Genomic DNA, 19,977 nt, shown 5'->3' with positions numbered 1-19,977 from the left:
TGCACTTTACTGAAGTATTTAAATTTGGGGAGACTTTTACTTTAACTCCACTACATTTCAAAGTCAAATATCTTACTTTTTATTCTACTACATTTTCAAAATCAGTTGTTCCTTTTTATTTATACTCATAAATGAGTTAAAACCAGTTAAAAACGTAACTGGTCCAACGAGCCACCAATCACAGCACAGCGCGCGCGCTTTGTTTTGAACTTGAATTGGCGGTCTCTACTAAGTGCGAACCAGAGCCGTTATGAGAGATGCGAACATAGACGGTTGCGACAGTGATCTCGCCGCCGCCCGGTCACGTGATTCGTGCAGCTCTCAATAGTTCCAAATCCATTAAATCACGTTGCCAATGATTTTAAGCGGGGCAGAGAGCAACAGCTATTATTGCAGCAATTATCGGTAAATATTGACGCATAATGTACATTGCTTATTACGTTGACACTAAAATGACTTGCATATAATAGCATTTTTTTTCTTGGGAGTACAAACACTGCATTAATATGTTTTTGTGTTTCATTTTGGAGGGAAATTAGTTGCTCCCATTACACAGAATATGTGTGTATGTGTGTGTGTGTGTGTGTGTGTGTGTGTATATATGTGTGTGTGTGTGTGTGTATATATTTAATGGCGTTGTGCAGGTTTATGTGAGTGTATCATAACTTTAGGATGTTAATAATTATGACCATAAACGCTCAATAAAAATATGTACAGTAAATACTGTAAATGTATTATACCTTATGGGAACAGTCCCCTTCCCTCCAAAATTAAACACAAAACAAATTATTCAATTAAAATATATATGTATAGTCTTCATGTAGACTGAGCTAAGCAAGAGTCTTATGACAAATTATAATAGGACATTATAGCCATAAAAAAATCATAGTTCTTGGATACTTAAGTACATTTGAAGGCAAATACTTTTGTACTTTTACTCAAGTGATTGTTTAAAGGCAGCACTTCTACTTTTACTTGAGTAATATTCTACCTTGAGTATCTTTATTTTAACTCAAGTACATGGTATGTGTACTTTGTCCACCACTGCCCGTGCTTCACTTGAGCCCAGCCGAGCCCGCGCTTCACGTGAGCCTTGCTGAGCCCGCGCTTCACGTGAGCCCTACCGAGACGGCGCTTCACTTGAGCCCTGCCGAGCCTGCGCTTCACGTGAGCCTTGCCGAGTCTGCGCTTCTCGTCGGCCCTGATGTGCCTGCACTTCACGACAGCCTCGACGAGCCAGAGCTTCACATCAGCCTCGACGAACCTGAGCTTCACGACAGCCTCGACGAGCCAGAGCTTCACGTCAGCTTCAACGAGCCTGCACCTCACGCCAGTTCTGACGAGCCTACTCTTCACGCCAGTCCTGTCGAGCTGGCACTTCTGGTTCCGCCCGCAGCACAAGAGACTGTTCGTCGGACGTTAACCAAACAAGCAGTCCCAGAACCACTATCAGTCCCAGAGCCACTGTAAGTCCTAGATCCTGTTCCAGTCTATGTCCCCGTAGGTTCTCCCAAGTATGGGAAGTGAAGGCAAGAAGGCAATATGGCGCCAGGGTGCGTGGCTAGCCGTCTGCCTCGTCTCCTTTTTTTAATGGCTAATAATAGTCTTGCTTTGTGGTTTCTGCCAAGTAACCCCTGCTTTATTCGTGTATGATCGCCAAGCACTGTTTAATATCAGATCAGTTTGCTCATTACTGTTAAATCACAAATTTGAAGACAAAAACCACAACTCCCCTCCTCACCTGGCACTAGTGCCTACCTACCTGTGGCGCACGCCAGTGAAATTGAGGAGGAAGCGGCCTCGAAGATGCGGAAAGCGAGGTCGAGTACTGGTGAGAATTCGATCAAAGTGGAGGTCTGATAACTGGATTAACCCTCATGCCCGAGACAATGGATACTCGGCACCTCACAGAGTACCGGGTCTGCGGTGGATTCAGCTCCTAAACCCCAGCAAACTGGACGTCGCGCCACGTCACCTGCCGCTTGAAGCACCGTTTCTTCAGGCGTCGCAGGCGCATCCGCGGTGTGGACCAAGGATGCCTCCGGGAGTTGAAACGCTGCTTTGCACCTGGCCATCAGGAGCAGTCTCTCCATTTTGGCCTCCTCAATGTTAGATCCCTCACTAATAAGACGTTCATCCTCAACGACTTCTTTACATCACGCCAGTTGGATATATTTCTTCTGTGTGAAACTTGGCTGCACGTCGGTGAGCGCACTCCGTTCTCCGAGCTTACACCTCCGGATTTTTCGTTCTTAAACTCCTCACGTAGCACTGGCAGAGGTGGAGGGCTGGCATCAGTTTTCAAGTTTTCAAGTCAACTTTTAATTGTAGACAAGTACAAACAGACTCATTTTCGAGCTTCGAATTACAGACATTTGTTCTAAATGCCGACGTTCCAGTTCTGTGCGCTTTATGCTATCGCCCCCCAAAATTTAATAAGACTTTCATTGAGGACTTTACAGACTTTGTTGCAGAACTAACTCTTAGCTACGACCATTTTTTAATAGCCGGGGATATGAATGTCCATGTGTGCTGTAAGTCGAACCAATTGGCCAAGGATTTTCTAAATGTGGCTGACTCTTTTAATCTTACTCAATGGGTGGTTGGGGCCTCAACACGAGAAGGGACATACATTGGATATTGTGTAGTCCTTTGGATTAAGTGTAAACATACAGGAAGTCTGCAATTCTGGCATCTCGGATCACTTTGCAGTACTGTTCTGTGTTACATTGCCTGGCTCCTTGAATACACCCTGTGCCCCAGCGTGCCGGGTGCGCACGATAAACAGCCAGACTGCCTCGCGCTTTTTATGTGCTTTTGACGACTCATTGATTCACATGAGTAACATAGATAATGTAAATGTTGATCAATGGCTTTGTGTTTTTATCTCGATATGCTCGGACTTGCTGGACGAAATAGCTCCACTGGGAAGTAAAAAGTCTAAACCAGCATCGGAGCTATGGTTGAATGAAGTCACGCGCGCATACAGACTTGCGTGTAGTGCGCAGAGTGGAAATGGAAAAAGGACCGTTTGCAAGTTTCGTATGAAATACTAAAAAACAGTCTGGCGGAATACCTGAAAGCTGTTAAAGCTGCAAAAACTTTGTTTTTATCCAATCTTGTTTCCAGTAAAAGCCATAAGCCACAGCTTCTTTTTAAAATGTTAAATTCTCTTTTAAACCCTTGTGATTATGCTGATGTTGAAACTTCAACTGAATTATGTGACAAATTCCTGTTGTTTTTCCATGAAAAGGTGTGTGCTGTTAGGTCCTCTCTCACTCCTTATGTGTCTGAGCCTCAGATACTCTTTACAGGTGCGGCTGTGTTTGATCACTTCGAGACGGTGTCTCTATCTTTTTTAACTAAAGTTGTTCAGCAGCTGAGGCCTTCAAACTGTCCACTTGACACTATCCCGTCACGCCTCTTTAAAGAGGTATTTCCGACATTGTGCTGAGTACACTAGATGTTTTTAGTGGTGTCACTCCTATTTTTCCACTGTGAGATCTCTTATCTTGCTTTGTATTTGCATGATTTAACTTCTGGTATTAGACATGACCTGAACCATTGCCTCTACTGGACAACATTTGTGTTGCAAGTGCCAGAGTGGCACACCTAAAACCAATGCAACTATAAGTATTGCTTGATTTTGTCTGTTTGTTACCAACACCCTGATAATGGCCAGTGTGCCGATACGCGTTGGTGTTTTTTAATGGTTTAGCCCTCGATCTAACTATAATAAAGGCTTTTTTACTTTTGTAACCTACTGAGTGCCTGGACTTGGATTTTTTTCCAATTTTTATGAACATTCAACCCTTCCAAGAGCACCAGACGATACAAGGGATACCAGCAGCGCTCCAGATTCCTTTTGTTCAGGTATTTCCAACACTTGGCCCTTTTATTTTGGATTTTATTAATTCCTCACTGCTGTCTGGCTGTTTCCCGGCTGCTTTCAAACATGCTGTGGTCCAGCCCCTGTTGAAAAAAAACAAACCTTGATTCCACAGTGTTATCAAATTTTAGACCTATTTCTCAACTCCCTTTCCTGTCTAAGATAGTGGAAAAAGTTGTATATGACAAACTACAGTCTCATCTTGATGAAAATGAAATCACTGAATTATTCCAATCTGGTTTTAAACCCCGGCATAGCACAGAAACAGCCCTCTTAAAGGTTTTAAATGATTTGTTTTAGCTGCGGATGTAGGCAAATCTACTGTTCTGGTGCTTTTAGACTTAACAGCCGCATTTGACACTGTAGACCATGCCACACTCTTATCTCGCCTAGAGCATTACGTGGGCATAAAGGGTACTGCCCTTCAGTGGTTTAAATCGTTTTTATCTAACAGAAGTTTCTCAGTTCAGCTTGGTGACCACTCTTCAACAATTTCACTAAATTTCGGCCTGCCTCAGGGTGCAATTTTAAGCCCTGTCTTATTTTCACTGTATATGCTTCCACTTGGGGCCATTTTTAAGAAATACAATGTGGCTTTTCACTGCTTTGCAGATGATATTCAAGTATACCTCCCACTGAGCACAATTGTGTCTGCAGGGCTGGGACAGTGCCATCGGCCCACTGGCTTCATTTTCTAGCTCAAGCACAAAAAATGTAGGAGTGATTCTGGACTGGTTTTAAATTCGACAAACAGATCAGTGCAGTGGTAAAAAGCAGTTTTTATCATTTAAGACTACTTAGTAAAATCAAGCCCTATCTCCCCAAGAAAGACTTAGAGAGAGCAGTCCATGCCTTCGTGACATCGCGGCTGGACTATTGCAATTCGTTGTACTGCGGACTCGAACGGCGCTCTCTCCGCCGCCTCCAAGGGGTACAGAATGCGGCTGCTCGGTTTCTGACAGGGAAAAGAAAAAGGGACCAAATTACCCCTGTGCTGGCCTCATTACACTGGCTCCCTGTATCTTTTAGAGTGCAGTTTAAAATTGTATTAATAGTTTTTAAATGTTTAATTAATACTGCGCCACCTTATCTTTCGGATATGCTGCACTCCTATGCTCCTGCCAGAGCATTAAGGTCAGCAGATCAGCTCCTCTTGACTGTCCCTAAAACTCGACTCATCTCCCGAGGGGACAGAGCCTTTTCAGTGGTAGGACCACGGCTTTGGAATAGCCTACCACTTTCTGTTAGATCTGCAGAATCCGTAGACCAATTTAAAAGCAGGCTAAAAACGTACCTGTTTTCCATCGCTTTCAACAATGAATAGACAGGTTACATTGGCCGTTCCACCACTGTATGTTTTATACTCTATTGAACGTAATGATCTATTCTATTTTATTATTTTGTGATTGTATTCTGACTAACTGATTCCATATGTACAGCACTTTGGTCAGCGGAAGTTGTTTTTAAATGTGCTCTATAAATAAATCTGACTTGACTTGACTTGACTATGCCACGGTGTGGGTTTTGTGTCTTGTCATGTTCAGTGGTTCTCTGTCTTGTCTAGTTATGTCTATGTCTTAGTTATCCCAGGTGTTTCCTATTAACCACGCCCCCTCGTTATCTTGTCTAGCTCGTGTGTCCCTGATTATGTAAAGCCCTGTGTTTCAGCCTTGTCTTGGTGAGTTCTTGTTTAATGTTTGATTGTTTAGGCGAATGTTGGTTGTTCCTGTACTTAAATCATGTTCCTGAGTCCGGTTTCCTGTCTAAGTTTGTGTAGTTTGTACTCTATTAAATAAAGTGTGCTGCAGTTGGATCCTGCCTCAATATACATCTAAAAACGATAATTGAATCTATATTTTCATGATAACTGTGTAGATAATGTTTAATGGTTCATATTATGTATATTTGTTGAAGTACAGTTTTTATTTTATTCATGAAGAAACGTTACATGTGAAGCTAGCTTTGCTAGCTGTGTGCATAGGATTCAATGTACTCAAAGTTAACATGTGGTTGTAAGTGCATAAGAAAGTGAATGATAAACCAGACAATTTATTTAATTTAAACAGTCTATTGAACAGCTGAATAATGATTACTTTTGGCTTTGTTTCTGCAAGGCCGGGGGTTTTTTTTGTTTGTTTTGTTTTCTTTCTCGTTTATTTCTGATTTCATCGAAATCAATCTCTATTGAATCCTGATCTGTCCCTGCCATGGATGTTCTGTCTGTGGTTTGGACATGGCGAGCCAATCATCTGCTTGATTGTACCTGGAAATTAAAACGGCTATCATTTTGTTGAACTGGTAGGATAAAATATACTCACCCTGAACTGTGATATTTGTTTTTTTTTCTTTTGAATTTCCCCTGGATCAATCGTTGGATTTTTCCTATTAACCCGGAACTGAACCAGAAATATTCAGTGACATCTGAACATTGAATCTGATTTCTTAAGTTTTTTTGCTGTTACTGTGGACACTGATTTTGAATTGTGAATCTGGTTTTAAATCTTGATTTTGAGATCTAAATGTCCAAATTGAACTGAAGTCTCAATTGTGAACTGACCTACTGTTTATTATTGCTGTTTATTTGTTTATTCATATGGTTATTTGTCTATTGATTCAATTCATTTATTTCTTCTTAATAACAATACAATTGATTTCCTAGTAATTCACATTTACTTTCATTAGTTTCTGTTATAAATTCCCTATACTCCAGTGAGTCGATACTTCTGTAATCTGGTCCTAGACATAAATAGATTACATGTACCCAAGTTATTACACCATAAAACGTGTAGCTGCGGGTTACAAAATCAACTACAATGACAGTGAAGCACACGGCGAACAGTAAAAACAAAGCCATATGCTCCGAGACAACAACCACGCAGAAAACGCACATAAAGAATACAGGTGAATCAGACCGGAGACATGACAGCTACTACTATGAATTGTCAGATACAATTTACTCATGGTGTTTATGTTGAATTGCAAAAAAATTTTGCTACTATTGAGGTGGGATATGGGTAATGTTAGAGAATGGTAAAGATAGGGTTAAAGGGTTAGAAGCGTTTTTTTAAACATGCGTACAATTTAAAAACGTATGTACACAACAAATGCATTGTATCACATGATTCATTTAAATGTTACTACATAGTAGTTAAAGGCACTTAATATAAAGTGGGACATCATTTTTGTTAAATGGCTACAAAGCAAAACAGTTACCTTTTGTTGTTACTCTGAGTTACATCGGATGACGACGAATGGGGTTTCGCTTAGAAAGCCTATCAAATTCGAATATTACAAAACGAGCTAATGGCAAAAAAATGCCATGGGTCTGCGGAATTTGCATAGCGTATCTCCGCCCTACCTCGTGGGTATAAAAGGAAGACGCTGGCAACATGCAGATATGTTTTTGCTTCGGAGCCAAGTTAATTCTTCACTCCCTAAGCCATCTCTCATTTTGACAGCTTCTTCGAGACGAGCAAACTCTCTGGTGTTGGTGTGACGGCGATCTCCCGGCGAGTGCACACTTCCTGCTTATCTGTGCGTGGTTTGCCAGTAAGTGTGTCCGCGGGCACTTCGGCACTTGAGTTTCTCTCACAAAAGAGCTTGCACGCGGCACGTCTTTTTAAAGATGCCTCGCCCGTGCACTTCTGGTTGCGGTCGACTTGTGTCTGACTCATGGGCACGAGCGTTGTCTGGTGTGTTTGGGCATTAATCACGCTAGAGCAGAGCTCGTGGATAGGTCATGTTCTCTCTGTGGGAACATGACCATCGCAACACTAAGATCGAGACTCAATGATCTCGCAAGAGAGAGAGTCCCCTCATCCACACCCCGATCTAGCGCCTCCACGAGAGGCTCTATTTTGGCTGGGGGCCAGGGTGATCTGAGAGTGACTGTGTGGAACAAAGCGCCGACTATCTGTCTGTGCCCCACAGCACACAGCACCTTCTTCTCTGTTGCAACCCGCGAGTGTTCAGCTGTATTCACACCCGAAGGTGGCAGCTGTGACGAGCCGTCACTTCTAGACGAATCAGACCCGCCCTGTGATGCTGCGATTGACATCACGTCTTCCTCTGGACTCCTCGCCCTCCTCTCGTTCCCTCTTGGGACCTCTCAGTGGTTTTAACTGCCCTGCAGAGTGCTCCCTTTGAGCCCTTGCAATCAGTGGAGCTTAAGTTTCTGTCAATGAAGACAGTGCTCCTGGTTGCATCGGCCTCCATCAAGAGGGTAGGGGACCTGCACGCATTCTCCGTTGACCAAGCATGTCTGGAATTCGGGCCGGCTTACTCTCACGTGATCCTGAGACCCCGGCCTGGATATGTGCACAAGGTTCCTACCACTCCCTTTCGGGACCAGGTGGTGGACCTGCAAGCGCTGCCCCTGGAGGAGGCAGACCCAGCCTTGGCACTGCTTTGTCCAGTACGCGCTCTCCTCGGCTATGTAGACAGGATGCAGTGTTTCAGAACCTCAGACCAGCTCTTTGTCTGTTATGGTGGGAAGCTGAAGGTAAAGGCTCTCTCCAAGCAGAGGTTGTCTCCCTGGATAGTGGGCGCCATTTTTTTTTGGCATACCAGCAGCAAGGTCATCTGTGCCCCCTTGGTGTGACTGCCCACTCCACCCGGAGTGTGGCGTCCTCTTGGGCTCTAGCGCATGGCACCTCTCCGAGTGGAGCCTGTGTCCTCTCATGTACTCGCTTCAACCAGGTAGTACTGGACCCGCTCAGGTGTCTTCGCTTGCTCGCCATTCCACTCCACGGACTGGATACGTGCGATTATATTCCTCAGGTGAGCTTCCCCGAAAGCCCTGAGTTCCTCCAGCACTCCTGACGTCGGCGCCAGTGTCTATTGCCTGCGCGTCGCCTAGGTGCCTCCCGTGTGCATGGTCCCTCCTTGAGCAACCCCCACATGTGTATTTCCACTGTAAGCCTCTCTGAGCATGTGTCTTTCCCTTGGCAAGCCACCTTGCCTCCCCTGGGGTTGAAATATTCCACCTGCAGCTGGACACCCCAGTGATCTCCATATGCATCCCTCCGGGTCATATGTGTATTCTCTAAGTCCCCCCTCTGGGTTGGCAATAATTGCATATTTCCTCTAAAGCTATGGAATATGCTCCCCAGTGTACCTTGGTATTCCTGTGCTAAATAGGAGTCCTTCGTCCGTGCCAGTCTCACGACAGGGATCTCAGATTTACGCAGGGCACTGGAAGACAGCCGAGAAGGTGGCGTGATTAGACTGGTAACCCCATTCGTCGTCATCCGACGTAACTCGGAGTGACAACGAAAGGGAACGTCTCGGTTACGTATGTAACCCTCGTTCCCTGAGTAGGGAACGGAGACGTTACGTCTGCCTGCCACTTTCCGCTGTACCGCGGGGATCGCATGACCTCAGTCTTGGCTCCTCAGCGAAGAAACATATCTCTGCATTTTTCCAGCGTCTTCCTTTTATACCCACGAGGTAGGGCGGAGATACGCTATGCAAATTCCGCAGACCCATGGCATTTCTTTGCCATTGGCTCATTTTGTAATACTCAAAGTTGATAAGCTTTCTAAGCGAAACCCCATTCGTCGTCATCCGTAACCGAGACGTTTCCAGGTTTAAATTTGATTTTTAATCTCATTTTTAGTGTTCTGAGACTTTTTGGTCTTCACTTTTTATATATATATATATATATATATATATATATATATATATATATATATATATATATACACACTTTATGTATAAAAGACAGCTGTAAAGTGCATTAGCTTGTAGTTTCTGGTAAATAACGTAACTAGTGGAAATAGGTATGGGTTACCTTTGATACATAGTATCCCCAATACCGTGTACATGTCTTTTTTTAAAATTACATTACATTATATTTTAACCCTTGTTTATGTAATTGTATTTTTATTTCTGACAACAAAAAGTCATTGGGCTGATGGAAGTATTGAAGGACTAATCACCGAGTTTAGCTAAACATTTTTTTTCAAAGTATATAGAAACTTTAAGATATATTTTTTTCTTTTTTACATTTAACATCCATGATTAAAATAGGTTAAAAAAGACAATTTGCATTATTTTGCAAACATTCCTTCTCTGCTTAAGTGTAAATTCAAAATTTTAAAACAAAACTATTTAACTATCCTAATTATTGTCAGTTGAAACCCAGCCTTTTTGTCAATTGCTGAATCTAACCTGAATATTGACAAAAGTTCTATATCCATTAAGTTCTTGGTCAGTGATGTGACTATCATTGACCCATAGATTTTAATTTCAGAATCATTTATCAGTTTGACAGGTAATGTGTTAGACTGGTGGGTATGTAACCTAAATACAAATAACTCATTTGCTTAGGCAAATATGTATTAGTCATCCAGATTGTAATGGCTTGCGACAATGAACGCTTTTGCAAAACTCAACATTTTACTTCTAAATCTTCTGGAAATATTAGACATTGGGAGACATAAGCCCAACATGCAAAATATCTAGTGTGTGTCTAAAATAAATGTGGTGGTTACTGAGGTCTCAGTGGCGGAACATACTTTTGCATACTGAGGATAACAAAACGTGGCATTGTCTAAAACTGTAGTGTGGATATGACATTAACCCTCTGGGGTCTGAGGTGTTTTCTGGGCCCTGTAGATGTTTAGACGTGCCCTGTTATTAGTGCTTATTTCAGTTACTTATAACATTTTCATGGCTTAAGTCCCATTACACTGTATGTAGCACAAACTCTGCTTCAATAATATGAAAGCAGGATGTATGTAAAAGTCTGGACCTTTGAGAAAATCACATTTATGCCTGGTTAGTGATTTAAAAAATAAATGTAAAAAATCACTGAAATAAGGCCATAAAACACATACTGAATATTTGTTCAAAAGACTTGAGAACTGGATGTTGTACCCTAAAAATTTGGCTTCAAAATTAAGTGAAAATTATCCTGCCAACTCATTCACATAAAACAATATATTGATTTAAAATTGTTAAGACATGTTTTGTGTTAGAAAGGCTATATGTGTGGAGGCAATGATGATCGAATGATCAATTATGTGTTTTACACATGGTTACGACGTGTCGACTGTCGCGCCATTCGAAACTGTTGTCTACTTTTATTTGTGTACATTCAAATGTTGTGCTTTTCGCAAAATAAAGAAAATAAAGATGCCATCAGTAAAATCCATGAATACTTGCCACACAGACATGAGAGATACGCCATTAGAAAGCTTGAATTGTCTGCCTTTAAATAAAGTAATTAATATCAAAAACAAATATTCTCTGTTCATGTAATTTGTATGAAACCATCGAGAGGTACATTTTCTCACACCTGTGCTCATTTTCTGTAATGTGAACACCCACGCATTAGCAGCCTTTGACACACTAATCGTCCACATGAACCACACTAACCTGTAAACGCCCCCATCACATTGATAAACAAACCATCAAGCTTCATCATTCTTCTGCTTTTTATCGAGTGTTGAGAGAATGTGATTGATCCAGCGGAGGTAAGGAATTTATTTTCAATTATATTATATAACGTGTTATTGTTACATAAACTTTACATTTTAGGCTATTGGTTGAACTATTGCCAGACTAAAATGTGTGAAATCGATGGAAACATGTTAAAATATGAAATATAGACTAGCAGGCAACCTTTCCATGCTACAAAAATATACATGGACGACACAAGGATGTTTTTATGCTATATATTATAAAACCGTAAGTATGATATAAAAAGGTAGTATGAGTGTTTACACTATCATTATGAATATCAGAATATTTAGAAATACCGTGTTCGTGGATATCTGCTCAAACGTAGATATTTATAATGTTAAACAATAATGTTTCATAGTGAGTGCGTTTACATGCACCATCATGATTCGATTATAGGATTTTACCAAAATTTTGGCAATATTGCGATTAAACTTCACCTCATGTAAACACAATACAGACAGCCTTGTGGGATAGACTCTTCCCGTAATGTAGTGGCCAGTCAAGTCAAAGTCAACGTTTATTTATAAAACACTTTTTAATAGCAGCAAGTGTTTAACAAAGTGCTGTACACATATATCCTCTATCAATGATACAAACAACCAACAGGACAAAAATAAGAGCAATAAAACAAACTCTCACTTAGCGTCAAATTCCAGACTGTAATAATAGGTATCAGATTAGATTTAAAAACCGCGAGTGTTTGAGCCTGTCTGATGTGCAGAGGCAAACTGTTCTAAAGCTTCGGTCCTGCAACTGCAAATGCCCTTTCACGCTCTTCAGCTTTACCCGTGGGACAACTAAAAGCAAATGGTCAGCAGACCTAAGCGATCTTGACGGAGCATACTGCTTGATCAGTTCAGACAGATATTTAGGTGCAAGACCGTTAAGAAATTCAAAAACCAACATGAAAATTTTAAAATGAATCCTAAAATGAGACGAGAGAAAAGGGGTAATGTGTTCCCGCTTTCGTATACCCGTCAACAGGCGAGCTGCTGCATTCTGGACCCTCTGCTGTCTGGAGAGAGGCCTGACTAATGCCTATAAAGAGTCAATTACAATAATCCTGACGCGATGAGATAAAAGTGAGAAGAAGTCTTTGAAAGTCTATAAAAGACAGAAAGAATTTCACCTTGATGAGTTGTCTCAATTGGAAAAAAATCTGTTTATCCAATTTAAAATCACAGTCCATAATAACACCTACATTTTTAACATGGGGTTTCACTAGTGGATTCAATTCCCCAAGATCCAGCTGTAAAGATTCATAAGTGCCACCCGGCGTAAATAGCATGACTTCTGTTTTATTTTCATTAAAACTTAAGAAATTCAGTGCCATCCAGGGCTTAATTTCCTCAAGACACCGTAATAGAGGCGCTAACCAGACTGAAACACCTCATTGATACCATGTAGTTCAATGAATGCATTCAATTGTCCAAATACAACCTTCTCCAGTAATTTCAACAGAAACGAAAGTTTAGAGATAGGTCTAAAATTAGCAAAGACTGATGAATCCAGGTTAGATTTCTTGAGTACTGGTTCCACTGCTGAGAGTTTAAAAGACTTAGGTACAACTCCCGAGGCCAGGCTACTATTAATAATCGCAAGAACAATAGAACCAATAGCTTCAAATGAGTCTTTTAGAAGACGTGGAGGAACAATGTCCATGCAACATGAGGATAATTTCATTTGAACAAAGATCTCCCTCAGTGAGACAAGAGACACCGGTCACGAACTGATTAAAAACGGCAGAGCACTCAGAGGAAATTGATAAAGAAGTCAAAGGAGGGGATATATTTGATCTAATAGCTTCAATCTTATCAATAAAAAGGGTAAAAAATTTTCCCACAATTCGGCAGAATACTCCAAACAAGTAGCTTGGGGAGTGTTCAAAATAGCATTAATAGTACTGAACAGCACAGCGGGTTTATGGGAGTTATTACAGATAATATTCGAGATATACTTTGATTTCTCAGATCTAACACTTTTTTGATATTTAGACAGATTGTACTGTAAAATATCAAATGAGATCTGTAATTTGTCCTTCTTCCAGCGGCATTCCGCCCTTCTGCATTCCAGCCTTATAGCTCGAGTAGTAGCATTCAGCCACGGTTGAACTTTAAATTTTTCTCGAACCGTCCTAAAAGGGGCAACTGTATCCAAAATACTTTTCGGTATTTAGCCCACATGAGGGCATTAAATAATCAACCTCAATTGCATTAAATGCCTCAGAAAATAATTGAGCAGTTGAAGGATTAATTGCCCGACAGCGACGTTTTGGAACAGTCACTTTAGAGAAATACACATCTCAAATAAAACAGGCAAATGATCAGAGAAAGTGGCATCGCAGACATCAATGTTACTAATAGGCAAGCCATATGTCAAAACCAAATCCAGTGTGTGTCCACATATACGCGTGGGACTAACGACAAACTGAGTTGAATTAAAAGACTCCACAAGATTTAGAAAAGCTTTGACCAAAGGCTTGGCGGGACAACACACATGGTAGGGATGTGACGGTAAGGATATTTTCCCACCGGTTATTCGGCGTGTGACAACACCGGTAATACCGGTATCACCGGCGGGGGCTTTTAAATCATTCATTTAAAGGCAAACGTAAAATGCACGTGTTTGCACAGGCATGCATATTGGTGCGGTCGTTCGAGGCAGCACTTTTTTGTTATTGTGCCCTGAATTGGCACTATTTTTTTTTTTTTTTACAACGCTTATAAAAAGCTGGTGCGCCAGTGTGCACTTCACTTTAACTTTTAAATTGGCATCAATTCATCCTTCACAGGGAGTTTGTTTGACATGCGATCTGACCAATCAAAATCCACAATTTTTGTCCGACAAAGCAGTCAGGAGAGTTAATAGATTAACGTCGGTGGATTTGAACTTGGCTTTAACTGAGGCAATCTGTCACGACATATTAAAGAGCCACAGAACGGTAGCCATATTAATGTTTAATTTTCTTTGACTGACCAAATTTGAAAGTTGAGACTTTGTTCCATATTAAATATTACTTGCTCGGTCCTGTCTGTCAGCGCGTTGTCAGTGTCCTCTATTTTTCCCTGCTTGAGAACACAGGTAAACTGTTCCAAAGGTTCGCTCCTGCTACTGCAAATGCCCTTTCACGCTCTTCAGCTTTACCCGTGGGACAACTAAAAGCAAATGGTCAGCAGACCTAAGCGATCTTGAAGGAGCATACTGCTTGATCAGTTCAGACAGATACTTAGGTGCAAGACCGTTAAGAGATTCAAAAACCAACATCAAAATCTTAAAATGAATCCTACAATGAGACGAGAGAACAGGGGTAATGTGTTCCCGCTTTCATATACCCGTCAACAGGCGAGCTGCTGCATTCAGGACCCTCTGCAGTCTGGAGCTGTACACTCGTTAATGCAGTGCAATGTGGTATTGAATAAGTGCACTCAATAACGTCCACTATGGTTTCTCACAAATCTCAATGTTCATTTAAGACTTTATTTAAATCATTTAAGACTCTTATGAGGACACTCAACAAAACAGACATTTTGGCATAATTTGTGTGTTATGGTTTGTTTAAGACCGAAAGAGAACTCGATACTGACGCGCGTCTTTTCTGTGGGTCGTGTGTGTGTGTGTGTGTATGTGTGTGCAGGACTTAACGGATACTGCGTAATTGCGTTAAATATTTTTAACGCTTTTAATTTTTTTTTCTTTTTTTTTTTTCTGCGGGGTCGCGGTGGGCAAGTGATGAAACCGGTGTTGCGACCGAACACCGTGTAACACCGGTAACACCGACTACCGTAGCAAGCCTGACACATGGATATTAAAATCCCCCACAATTAAAACCCGGTCATATTTAGTCATGATACCGGCTAAAAAATCTGAAAATCATCTTTAAATTCTTTAAAAATAGTTGCTACTCCACCTCCTCGTCCCGTAAGCCATGGAGAGTTGAAATAGGTACAGTTCAGAGGTAACACTTCAGAAAAAACACTTGACTCACCGACACCGATCCAGGTCTCAGTCACACACAACATGTCCAAGTCCTTGGCAGTAAAAAAAGTAATTTAAAATGAAGGACTTGTTAGCTAGTGATCTAGCATTTACCAAGATTATCCTCACAGGAGTTGAGTCTTTCAACGACGGAGAATCATGGACCAAAGACTGATGGAGAGTTGCGTCCACACCTATTTTAAAACGGGATGCCGGATAAGTTATGACCGGAGGCTCTTTGTCCACATCCACACCAGTCACAGGTACCAACCACCTATACGTAGAATCCCCAGGGCGCCAAAGCGCATACCGACGACAATCCACGTCAAGATCTCCAAAAATCCAGCGAGGATTGGCATTCGGGAACAAAGCCATTAAAGACTTTATTTTAACCAACAGACCACATCGTTTACCATGGCGTCTGAACCGCTTCTTCCTCCCGAGAGAGCATGTGGTTCAGTGGAGATAGGCAGGTAATCCACAATGGAACGGTGGAGGGGAAGAATTGTTTGTTCCACCCCGGTTCACAATATAGATCGGCGTATTATCCAAAGCCGATCTAATGCTAAGAAGTGTATGGCGATCGTACACTAGAAGAGAGTTTGTAGTATTTAAAATATACAATAAAAACAAAACAAACATCCATACAACCGGGAGCAGCAGCCGGCTAGCCACACACACTGGCGCCATCTTGCTTTCCAGATCTGTGATCTCTTTCCAGATCTGTGATCGTAGCATTGGTATTACGTTTCCCATAGCGTCAATGCCATGACACAGTGTTAAATTTTCCCTTTGAAGGGGAACGTCTAGGGTTATTTATGTAACCCCAGTGCATCAAGGCATTGAATACCAAAGCAATTTGTATTTTAGATTGGGATGAAATTATAGGTAGGAGGTAACTGAAAAGCTAAAATTAAATGCCAATTTTCACTGTATGCACAGTATGTATGCATTTTTGGTGAATACATTTGACTAATCAAGATACAGTATAGTGTGACACCCTTGTACATGCGACGCACCACACAATACAAGATTGTCTTCAAATCTCTTTGGCTTAGCATTCACATAACACATTATAGACTTCTATAATTGAATGTTATGCTGCATAGTTTAGATCAGCCGGAACCGGGAACACTTCCCATAAATCCTGATGTATTTTGTACATCATTAGAAGGATGGCGTCTACGCTAATATTAGTCTCTCTGTTTATCCCGAGGTTTACAGTAAACTGCCGGATCCAGGCCGTATCCGGATCTGATGAAGGAACAGCGCCTGGACACGACGACAACACAGTCCTGAAGTGTCACTAGTCTCTCCCCTGTGAAGGCCTCCTTCCCTTTACCTCTGTACTGATAAAATGTTGTCAGGATAATTCCGATTCACGTGGCTACGCGGAAGCGATAACATTCTTTTTAGAGCCACCAGGCACTGTTTTATGCAAATGAATGGCCGGATCGCATTAAAGGTTTTGTGTGAGAAGGGTTTCGTGTTAGCGGCCCCTAAGTTAATAACTAATGATCATTGTGACGGAAGTGAATCAATCAAAACTAACTTTATCTGGACAATAACTTTATTCTAGAGCTGCTGTAAAGCCAAAACAATCTCTGTTACTTTAATTTCCTATTATCACTATAAACAGTCCATATTGTTAAAAGCGATATATAAATGAAGGTGATTGACTTGACTTGAATATAAGAACTATAATGAAAAGTTATAGAATAGACTGAATATATATACTGTGTATCTATATATACATACACACACAGCTAAAATTTTATATATATATATATATATATAGATAGATAGATACACACAGTATATATTCACAAAAATGTTTGCTTAAATTTTCGACTCTTATTCTTGCATATGCATAAAGTAAATTCAATAACCTAATACTGGCAAAAAACAATATTCCACCAGCATAATTCAGATTCTATAATGGGGTGACCATATTTAATATTCTAATGTTTTTACAAAGTCTTAAATGTAAATATTTAAAGGATGTACTTGTACTGAACTGTAAAGAGAAGGTTAACATTCATGGTGTAACAATTCATGTTTTGTGTTAACCTACTTGGCATCCTTGAATCATTGAAAAAGGTCATGGTCAAGTCTTGGTTGGTCTTTTTTCTATAATTTTTTTAATGATTAAAGCAGGTCTTTCAAATATTAAAAAGATGCACATTTCAGAAATCATACATATTTGTTGATTAAATTTTTTTTTCCACTTATTTTAAACAGAAATCATACATATTTGTTGATTTATTTATTTATTTTTTCTCTATATTTTTCTCAATATAAGATTATATTTCGACCATTTCTCAACCAACCAGTGATTTCTCAAAAGACCAAAAACAGAAATCATGAACTGTATCTATATATAAACTCCCATTAAAATACAGTCATCTAAAACTGCTTAACCATTTATATTAACACATAATAATGTTTTTACAGTGCTTTAGTTTTCAATTAATTTTCACTGCTATACTGACCCTTTGTCAGAAACTCATCAGGGTTTCATGAAGCAATCATTCTATCATAACTTACAAAACTTATTACCTAGGTACATTTGAAAATAAACATCATACAACATGCATTTATACTGATCAATCAGTTGGATTACAAAAATCTATAAAAACAAATACAGAACTTAACATTGCCAGAAACTTAACATTGCCAGATCTTCATTACAGGCCATTTAATGTAATAAATGGCAACATGTTTACAGGCTTGGTGATCATATACACTTAACAGCATTACTTTTCATGCAGTTCAGTTATACCACTGATGTATTTTTGCCGTACCAGGACAGCCAAATTGCAAAAATAGTGATGAAACTCACTGAGAGAAAGATAATATACATCCCAAAAAGTAAGCGGTCAATGACTTCACCCAAATGTACCCACTCATCTGCGCTCTCATCAGTTTTAAAATGTTTATTGACCTGCTGACGGATGGATAGTAACTCGTGGCTTATCTTCCTCAGTTCCTGAACAGTAGGAGTTGTGTTATGGACCGCTTCGCTCAGAGAGGTGTCAACTACAGGATCACAACGTTTGTTCTCAGTTCTGTGCTCTACAGGTACAAGAGAAAGTTGTTGAAATAATACATTTTTATACATAAATGGAATATTCTTTTCCATCGAGCGGTATGGTACGGTACAGTACGATTCGGGACGGTAAACCCTGATCTGGCTTGCGTTTATACCGCCAGCAGTACTCCTACTTGATAGACGTGGTGTAGCCTATACCAGAAAGAAACGATCAACGTCAATTTTCACGCGAAGAAGAAAGTGGCATAGTAAACTACAATGGATGACATACAGTAGATATTTTTCTTGCTTCTCAGCATTTGGCTGTTTGTCACAAGAAGACAAGCACCGACATTAGGCTTTTCTAAGCACACAAAGTTCGGACTTGCCAAGTCTGACTCAGGAGAATAACTCCCGAGGACGCAAATTCGATAATTCTACAAAAGGAACCACCTGCCATTCTTGAAAGCGTCACTCAGCTCGCTCTGCTACTCCGGTTATCACTGTATGTACATTTTAGGCAACAATAAAAGGAAATATGTTATAAAACACCACTCTGCCTCTTTTCCTTTCATTTAAAGAAATCTTAAACATTATAGCCACACAAATGTGGTTCAGGCAAGGCGTAATGATCCAGGCAATATGTGCATTTGTACTAAACAACAAATGTTGCAGTAAATAACATTACAGTGTTCATCTTCACTATAATAAAATTAAAAATGACAAAACTCAACCCTGTCTCTTTTTGTTAAATTTCAGTTTTAGCAATAATAGCCATTATTAAAGTATAAGTAAAAAGTACACAAAGCTATACAATAAGAAATAAAGCAAACAATTCAGTCAAACATACAAAGTCAGTGCTCTAGTCTAACGTTACAACAGTAAAGTTAAATAGCCTAAATATATAAAGTTATGAAACTTCACTTAGCCCTCAGCCAAACCGGTTGGCCAGGGAACAAATTATATATTCACGGGACCAAAGAACGCCCGCTAGTTCTACACAATATGAATTATATCTCATGTTTAAACACTACAGAGACGTCAGAGGCAAACGTCAGAAGGACTAGCCGAGGAGAGGCTGTTCCAGGCGGGGTACATGAGTGCCAAGCGCCCGGTGATCATCTGGAATGGATCTCACAACCTGGATCAAATTTTCATAATTTGTATTTTAATTTTATAATCTTTATAAATAAACCACAGATTTGAGCTTTAAACAACTACATTCTCACCTGAAAAACTCTTAAAACTACATTTCGTGACACAATGACAGTAGTATTATATTTAAACTGTATATTAAAAAAATGGCACTTCTTATGTTGTCATTCCCCTTGTTGTCACAGTCTTCGTCTGCACTACACTTCCCAAAATCCCTCGTCTTCACACCTGCACTCACTCCCTCATTTACCCACACCTACCCATCATCATCACCATCCTTGTCACCTGTGCTCACCTCATAATTTTTTTTATTTGTGTCTGTATTTAGTTCCCTTTTGTTCAGTTAGTCTTTGTCAGTTCTACATTGTGTTTTGGTGTGTGTATCTTCTGTTCGCCTGCCTGTTTGCACCCTTGTTTATATTGTTAGTAAAAGTTGTTGTATTTAATTTCTGGACCTCTT

This window comes from Siphateles boraxobius, unplaced genomic scaffold, assembly GCF_051911475.1.
Source record: "Siphateles boraxobius isolate OS27281-9 unplaced genomic scaffold, OSU_SipBor_1 118, whole genome shotgun sequence".
NCBI classification, from domain to species: Eukaryota; Metazoa; Chordata; class Actinopteri; order Cypriniformes; family Leuciscidae; genus Siphateles; species Siphateles boraxobius.
Note: the sequence above shows the minus strand (reverse complement) of the source record.